A 9071-nucleotide genomic window follows, 5' to 3' on the forward strand; every position below is an offset into this window, starting at 1 on the left:
CTGCCTGGATGGAAACCGACGTTGTGGGTCTCGCTCAGCGGCAAAGACATTTGGAATTCAGACGCAGCGTCAAGATTCAGCTCTCCAGGTACAAGGTGCTGCCTTTTGCTCGAAAACCTCTCCTTGTCTCCGGGCATTGTTAAGCATTGCGTTTCTTTAGCTGGTGACCACTTGCTATGGATGTTCACCCATGACATGAGGTGGCGGGCCTCAGTTTCCCCGTCCACACAGCAGACCAGGCGTATTAGGGTTTCTCTGCTGGGACAAGGTTTAAGCTTGTTCACAGGTGCAAGTTGAGCAGCAGTCTAGTCACAGGGCTTCCTGGAGGCCACGGCTGGCATGTCCCAAACATCAGGCATGTCGCCAGTTTTCCTAGGGTTTACCATCCACACCAAACTCTTGGTTATAAGATTTCCCATGAGCGACACACTTCCATAGAATCACAGAAGATGAGGGTTGGAAGGGACCTCAGGAGGTCATCTAGTCCAACCCCCTGCTCAAAGCAGGACCAACCTGGGACAAAGTGGGACTGTTCTTAATGTTCTTTCTGAACTCTGTGGGGGTGCCTCAGTTTCCCCTAGGCACTTCTTAAGTATCTAGGTGCTGGGATAAGCTGTGTGATTGTTGCAGAGCCCTAGAGGGCCAGTGGTAGACTGTCTAGACAGAAAATGGCCGGCACCCCATCTCCTGGCAAGTGATGGCCTGGGCCCCCTCCCCTGCAAGGTGTGAGCTGAAGGGGTTGGAGAACAAAGAGATCATGTGGCCTCCAGGCCCAAAAAAGAGACAAAGGCCAGAGGAGGGGCTGGAGGGGGTGTCAGTTTGGAGCTGGCTGGGGAAAGCAAGGGAGGACCAGACCCGGGGTCTGGCCTCCCTGCCCCCAAAGATGGACCTGACTGAGGGGTCGTGTTTTCTGTACCTACAAGCTCCGTGTTAGACCATGTTCATGTTGTCTAATAAACCTTCTGTTTTACTGGCTGACTGAGAGTCACGTCTGACTGCGGAGGTGGGGGGCAGGACCCTCTGGCTTCCCCAGACCCCGCCGGGGTGGACTCGCTGTGGGAAGCGCACGGAGGGGCAGAGACCAGCGAGAAGGACTGTTGCAGTAATGGGGTCCCCCTGGGGACTGCGGTGAGCAGTCTCGGGGCGGTGGAATCTGTGGCTCAATCCTGGGAGAGAGGTGGTGACCTGGAGAAGGGCTGGCACACTAGGGAAACCGTGGGGAGCTGAAAGCGCACAGGCCTGTGAGTCCACAGCAACATGGGAAGAGCGGAGTCACGGCCTGTCACCGTCTCCTTAAGAAGGACATGGTAACCCTGTGCAAAAAGAGAGGGTTACACATTTGAAGTTCACCAAAGTACAGTTAATCATGCAGCTGGAGGAGGATGACCGCTCTAAGGAGCAGATTCCTGACCCCAAATGGGGCTATAGCAGGATGTGGGAGCAGCTGGAGTGGGAGCCAGGCACCCCCAAGACTCCTGACCCCGACCAGACGAGGGTCTTCCCGATCAGGTTCCCCATCGGGGGAATGGACGGGATGGGAGCTGAGTCCGAGAGAGCCAGAGGACTGTGAGAGACAGCGAGAGCCCGAGAAAGAGCTGCAGAAGCATGAACTGGTGGTGGTGGGGCGGAGAGGCCTAGGGGACCTCCCCGGGGGGAATGGGGATAGACCCCGGGGGGCCAGTTCCGCAGGGAACCTTGAGACTAAATTGCTGCCCCTGGTTAAGGACAGGGGGGGATGTGGATGCCCACCTCACTGGCTTTGAGCAGGCTGGCGATTTGAACCAGGGGGACCCTGCGGAAAAGCCCCGGTGTCTAGCTCCCTTGCTGGGTCCCAAGGCCACAGACTCCGTCAGCCAGATGGGTGGGGAGGTGGACAGGCTCCCACTCCTGACCCCAACATATATGTCTGTGTGGAGTCTCCTGGGGCCAGGACCCTCGGACCCCCAGTGGGAGCGGAAGGTGATGGTCAATGGGGAGCCATTCCTGGGGTGGCGAGATGCTGGGACAGAGAGAACAATTGTCAGGCCCCGGATGGTGCAGCCCCACCAGATGCTGAGGGGCTGTGTGAGCTGGGTGAAGGTCCCAGGGACGAAGCCCCTCGCCCTGCCTATGGCCCAGATCCTTGTGCAGACCCAGGAAAGGTGGGGCTGGCTGGTCGCTGGGGTTCTCCAGGGTATCGGCTGTGAGACCCTGTTGGGGGGTGACTGTGTCTCTTCGGGACAGGATCCAGGCCCTGCTCCTGTAACGGCCAAGGGTTTGAATTTGAACCCAGGGAACCAATCGGTGGAGAGGGAAATGGTCCGTGAAAATGCAGATGACCTGGCTAGCAGGGGGGAGGAGCGGCTAGGCTCAGGATTCCTGCCTGCCTGTAACCAGACCCTGGGGCTGGGTGGGTCAGGCTCCCTGCCCCCCTGAACACCGGAGAGGGGGCTCCTGCTGGCTCTGATGCTGTAAGGAGCGCAGAGAGCTCGCTGCCTGCCCCCACTGGGACAGCAAGGGCAGCGCTGAGCAAGGGGGGAGATAAGACCCCAGCTGAGTGGGGGGACCCACAGGCAGGGCAGGTCGGCTGCCAACCAGGTTTGCCTTGCCAAGAGGCGCTGCTGGGAAGTGATCCCACGGCAGGGAGGGAGCGACCAGGGACAGGGCTCAGCAGGGCTGTGACCCCAGGCGCAGCCAGCGAGAGGGAACAGGTCTCCCTCCCTCCCCCAGCAGCTGAATCCCAGACCAAGCTGCAGAAGGATCCTCCTTGGAGGAGCTGAGGGAACGTGCTGGCCGCAGGCTGCAAAACCCCTTGGGGAAGGCTGCAGGGACAGATCCCCGCGGGAGAAGGGGTTCCTGTACCGGGAAGGGGCTCCCCAAGGGGAAGCAGAACTGTGGGGGATCAGGAGGCAGCCGGTGGTGCCCCAGAAGTACCCCCGCAGGCTGTCGTACCTGGCCCACCATGTCCCTCTCTCGGGACACCAGGGGATCCAGCGTCCCCGGCAGCAGCTGCTGCAGAACTGTGACAGGCCCGGAGTCTGGGACGCGGCCCAGCGGCCCGGCAGGTCCCGCGACCCCTGCCGGGGGAGGGGGGAGAGGCCCGGGATAAGGGTGAAGCCCCCTTGAAACCCCTGCCCATCACAGAGGAGCCTTTCCAGAAGGGGTCCATGGACATAGTGGGCAGGGCCGGTGCAAGGATATTTTGCACCCCAGGCGAAACTTCCACCTTGCACCCCCCACCCCACACATCAGTTCATTGAGGGGCAAATCCCAACGAGCCTTTATAGCTCTAACTGCACCGGTTACCTCTTGATTATTAAAATGATATTTCTTAATGATCAGTAACGAATACAATCATACAATACAAGGGCAGAGGGGATATTTTATTGTCGGGGTATAAATCTTTTTCTCTCATCATATAAATCATACCTGCCACTACGAAGGAAGGTCTTGTGTGTGAGTCACGTGCCGGGGAGTGAGCAGACCCATGTTCGATTCCCAGCTTTTCCTCCGAATTCCTGCAACACCCAAATTCTCCTCCCTTGCGAGGCACCTCAGAGGAACATCTAGAAGAGCTAGCTCTTTCCTAGACATATCCTTAGGCCAACGTGACACCCCTATGCCTCAGTTTCAATGGAATAGGCACATTGCCCCCCAGGAACTCCAGCGAGCAGGGATAGGGCGTGTGCATGGCCCACCATCCCTAGAGGACAGGCTACCATATTTGCAACCACTGTGGAGAAAGGTGTAAGGGGAACATGACCAAGTCTGGAGTCCAGCACCTTTTGAGGGAATTTGTGCACCAAGGGTCCCCAGAGTGAGTCCCTGAAGCAGGACCCCTTGCAATCACATCCTATGGGTCCTAGGGTGCAGGACAACCCAGATCTGTCAGTTTATGGTTAAAGAGCACGTCAAATGCCATTGCGTCTACGAGCTGACGATTAGAGAAGACAGCACCAAAGAACGGGCATAACTTCAACCACGGGAGCCGTCCTGCTCTGTTTAAAGTGACTCACATGCTTCAATGCCTGTCGCATGGGGGCTGGAGTACAGTTCCCAGGGCACTGTGCTTTAGAAATATTAATGTTGGAGATTTTCAGTGCCAGAGGCGTCCACCAAGTTGGGGCCCCATTGTGCTCGGAACGAAATTGATACATAGTAAATGATCGTCCCCAGGTGTTTACAGTCTAAAGACAGGATACAACAGGTGCCTAGGCAAACAACGGGGCAGGTTGTCAGCGGGGCGGACGGCTGTGGGAATGTTTCTTTTAGAATGGAATCCAAATTAATAAGTAAAGTCCCTTGGCATAGCCTACCAAGAATCAACTTTGCAGTTGACAAATCCCACTCAGTTCATTGCTCATCTGACTGTCAGAAACTTTCATGAAAATCTAGGCTCTTTATCTCTGAGATAAAAAATGGCTTTCTCTCTCCGCATCTTCTGGAACCCGAACTACTTGGTGGCTTCGTTGGTACGAGTTCATTGTTTTTCCTTTGACTTTCAATTTGCTGTGCCAAGATTTGAGTAACAGAACCTCCAAAGGCAGAAATGGGGAAAAATAAAAAAGAGGGTTTCCCCAGCCTCAACTGTCAAAGTTGTTCTCTTTCTTTGTAAAAAGAAAAGGAGGACTTGTGGCACCTTAGAGACTAACCAATTTATTTGAGCATAAGCTTGTGTGAGCTACAGCTCACTTCATCGGATGGATTAAAGTGAGTAAAACAAGACTTCTTTAAAGGTGTTTCCCCAGCCTCAACTGTCAAAGTCGTTCTCTTTCTTTGTGAGTTTTTAACAAGGTTAAAGTGAGTAAAACAAGACTTCTTTAAAGGTGTGCTGGTCCAAGTAGAAACAAACTCACTTTGGATAAACACATGAAAATACTTTATATTTACTCCTCAACCCTGTAACTGGTCTCTTTTTATCTGAAATCTGAAGAGTATTCCCACCTTGCCGGATAAGCTATGATCAAGTTGCAGTGGGGGAGGTTTAGATTGGATATTAGGAAAAACTTTTTCACTAGGAGGGTGGTGAAACACTGGAATGCGTTACCTAGGGAGGTGGTAGAATCTCCTTCCTTAGGGGTTTTTAAGGTCAGGCTTGACAAAGCCCTGGCTGGGATGATTTAACTGGGAATTGGTCCTGCTTCGAGCAGGGGGTTGGACTAGATGACCTTCTGGGGTCCCTTCCAACCCTGATATTCTATGATTCTATGATTCTATGATCTAGGGCTTCTTCTGAATTCTGTACCATTGTTCTGGAAGGTAACCAAGATTTTCAATGGTGGACACAGAATCTGCTTTTCGGACACAAAACACAAAAGGCCAAAAATGCAATGTGATGGGATATCAAGTTACTGAAGAACCCTAAATACGCATTTATGCGCCAGCCCCCGTGCACCCCCCGGCTAACCTCACCACGCTCGGGCTCTGCAGCCGCGGGGCCCTGAGCCTGCTCCGGGAGGGGCATCCGCTGCAGGAGCCCCCAGAGGGATGGGAGGGGGAAAGCCAGGCCCCAGCCTGGGCAGGAGGGGCGGGGGGTGCGGCTGCTTCCCACTAGCGGTGCTGCGGCCTTTGCATGCTGCCCCCCTGCATTGTGCCGGCTCCTCCATGGCTGGGGCTCGCCGCCCCCGCAAGCCGACACTCTGGCTCTCCGGGGCCTCCGGAAGGCGGCTCCTCCCTGCCGAGCCAGGGCACCGCTTTTTGGCGCCTGTGATGAAGTGGGACCGTTCTTAATGTTTCCTCTGAATAGTGTGGGGGTGCCTCAGTTTCCCCTGTGCAGTTCTTAAGTATCTAGGTGGTGGGACAAGGGTGTATGCCCCCCAGAATGGACCCAGCTGAGGGGTCCTGTTCTTTGCACCTACAAGCTCTGTGTTAGACCATGTTCCTGTCGTCTAATAAACCTGTTTTACTGGCTGGCTGAGAGTCCCGTCTGACTGCGGAGTTGGGGGGCAGGACCCTCTGGCTGCCCCAGGACCCTGCCTGGGCGGCCTCGCTGGGGGAAGCGCACGGAGGGTCAGGGGAGGCTGAATGCTCCGAGGTCAGACCCAGGAAGGTGGAAGCCGTGTGAGCTGGGTGTCCTGCAGACAGTCTGCTCCCAGAGAGGAGACTTCCCCAGAATCCTGACCGGCTTCGTCGGGAGCAGGTCCAGAGCATCGCCCGGGGACGCCGGGACAGCCCCCCGCAACCACTTGGCGCCCTCGTTCGCCTAGTGGTTGCACCGGCCCTGATTATGGGGCCCCTCAGCAAGGCGACCCGGTTGGGGAAGAAATACGTCCTTGTGGCGATGGATCTCGCTACCCAGAGGCGAGTGCTCTGTCCTTCACCGAGGCAGACACCATGGCAGGGGGTCCCCAGCGAGGTCCTTACAGACCAGGGGTCCACTGTCCTGTCAGCCCTGCTCCGGGGCTGGTGGGAGAAATGGGGGGTCTGGCCCACCTGGGCCTCGGCGTGTCACCCTCTGTCCCACGGGCTGGTGGAGAGAGTTTATGGGGCCCTGGGGATGATGCAGAGGACTTTTATGAATCAGCATCTGCAGGATGGGAACAAGGACCTGCCCCACGTGCGGTACGGGGACGTGCCCCAGGAATCCACCAGGTTTTTCCCTTTCGAGCTGCTGGATGGGAGGAGAGTTAGGGGATCCCTGGACCTGGTAAGGGCCAGTCAGGAGGAGAAGTGGGAAGACCCCCTGGTGGATCTCTTCGCTGAGGTGGGAGCCAGTGCTCCCATCAGGTGTCCCCCGTTCAGAGTCACTGGGAAAACAGCCCAGAGCCTGGAGAGAGAGGTCAAGGACATGCTGGTTTTAGAGGTGATCCAGCCGTTCAACACCCGATGAGCTTCACCCGTGGGGTGGGTCCCCAAGAAAGATGGGTCAATCTGGTTCTGTGGGGACTATCGGAAGCTTAATGCCATCGCCGTGTCCGATGCCTACCCCAGGCCCAGGCCTGGTGAGATTCTAGACGAGCTTTGGGGGGGCTCATTACCTCTCTACTAGGGATCTCATCAAGGGCGACTGGTAGGTGCCTTTGGACCCAGATGCCAGGTTGAAATCTGCCTTCACCAGCCCTTTGGGGCTCTGTGAGTTCCCGGTCCTGCCTTTTGAGCCCAAGGGGGCATCGGCCACCTCCCAGCGCCGGGTAGATCGGTTACTGGTGGGGATGGAGAACTTGGCCGTGGCGTCCATTGATGACATCTGGGTCTTTAGCCAGACCTGGGAGGAACACATGTCCCAGGTGAAGAGGGGCCTGAAGGAGGCAAGACTGACGGTAAAAGCTGGAAGGTGTAAGGTGGGGATGGCAGAGGTGTCGTACCTGGGCATCCCCAGGGGATGCGGCTGCCCAAGCCCAGAGCTGGCCAAGGTGGAGAGGATCAGAGACTGGCCCTTTCCCCAGACCAAGAAACAGGTCCAGGCCTTTATCGGGATGGCGGGGTACTACTAGGGGTTTGTACCCCACTTCAGCTCCCTAGCTGCCCCCATCACTGAGCTATGTAAGAAGGGGAAGCCAGACGAGGTGGTCTGGACCGAGCAGTGCCAGGAGGCTTTCCGGGCACTGAAGGAGGCTCTAATCCAGGGCCCGGTAAATCTGGTAAACCCGGACCGTGCAAGCCCTTTTCAGTGTTCACCGACACCTCCGACGCAGGGCTGGGCACGGTGCTGATGTAGGCCGATGCTAAGCGGGAGAGACACCCCACCGGGTACCCGAGCAAGAAGCTGCTGCCCCGGGAGCAGAGCCATGCGACCGGAGAGAAGAAATGCCTGGCCATGGGGCAGGCCCTTAAGAAGCTGCAGCCATATCCATTGGGGCGACTCTTTACTGTGTATCCTGACCCCCCTGCCCCTATGTGGCTGCATCCAATGAAAGGGGCTGATGCCACAGGTGACAGAGACACGTGGCCAGAGGGTGGCCATGGTGAAGAGGGGGGCTCTTAACCCAGAGAGCCTGAATCGCAGCCCTCCAGACTGGGGCGCTGGGAGAAGACCCGATCCCAGTTTGAACCCCGGGGGTGGCAAAAGGGCACGGGCCGCATAAACCTCCCCACATGCGGCCTGCGAGTGCCATCAGGCACAGCCGACCTAAGGGAGGGCGTGAAACAGGAAGGGCCTGGTGTAACCCCCACCAAGGAACGGGAGAGATGCTGGGGCATCCATGGGAACGTTGGTGGGGTCGAACTTCCCCAGGTCACCGGCTAAAGTGACCCCGCTCAGTTCGGTCTTGAAGGGGGGGAGAGATGTGACGAAGTGGGACTGTTCTTAATGTTTCCTCTGAATATTGTGGGGGTGCCTCAGTTTCCCCTATGCATTACATAAGTATCTAGGTGGTGGGATAAGGGTGTGTGATTGTTGCAGAGCCCGAGAGGGCAGGTGTGATGCTGTCTGCACAGAGAATGGCCGACACCCTGTCCCCTGGCAACTGATGGCTTGGGCCCCTCTCCTGCAAGGTGCCAGTTGAAGGGGCTGGAGAACAAAGAGATCAGGTGGCCTCCTGGCTCAGGAAAGAGACAAAGGCCAGAGGAGGGGCTGGAGAGTTTCAGTTTGGAGCTGGCTGGGGAAACGGAGGGAGACCCAGGGCCGGGGTCTGGGCTCCCCACTCCCCAAGGTGGACCTGACTGAGGGGGCCCTGGTTTTGGACCGTGTTCCTGTCCTCCAATAAACCTTTCACCCCCTTTCTTCTTCCCTGATCCCCAAACCCCTGCACCCCCTTTCTTCCCCCTCCAAATCCATCCCTGCTCCCCAAACCCCTGCCCCCCAACCCTGCCCCCCAACCCACAACACCCCGTTTCTTCTCCCCTGCTCCCCAAACCCCTGGGCCCCTTCTTTCGCCTTCCAACCTCATCCCTGCTCCCCAAAGCCACAACACCGCCTTCCTTCTCCCCTGCTCCCCAAACCCATCCCTGCACCCTAGCCCTGTTCCACAACCCACAGCACCCCCGTTTTTCTCTCCTGCACCCCCTTCCTTCCCCCTCCACCCTCATCCCTGCTCCCCAAACCCGCTCTTCCTGTCTATTTGTAGGTGTTTCTTCCACGCCCATCACCCTGGCATCAGAGCTCAGTCCAGGGGAGCATTGAGCAACAGGGCCCAGGTCACACAACCACTGGG

The sequence above is a fragment of the Eretmochelys imbricata genome, chromosome 28 (assembly GCF_965152235.1).
Source record: "Eretmochelys imbricata isolate rEreImb1 chromosome 28, rEreImb1.hap1, whole genome shotgun sequence".
In the NCBI taxonomy this organism is placed as follows: domain Eukaryota; kingdom Metazoa; phylum Chordata; order Testudines; family Cheloniidae; genus Eretmochelys; species Eretmochelys imbricata.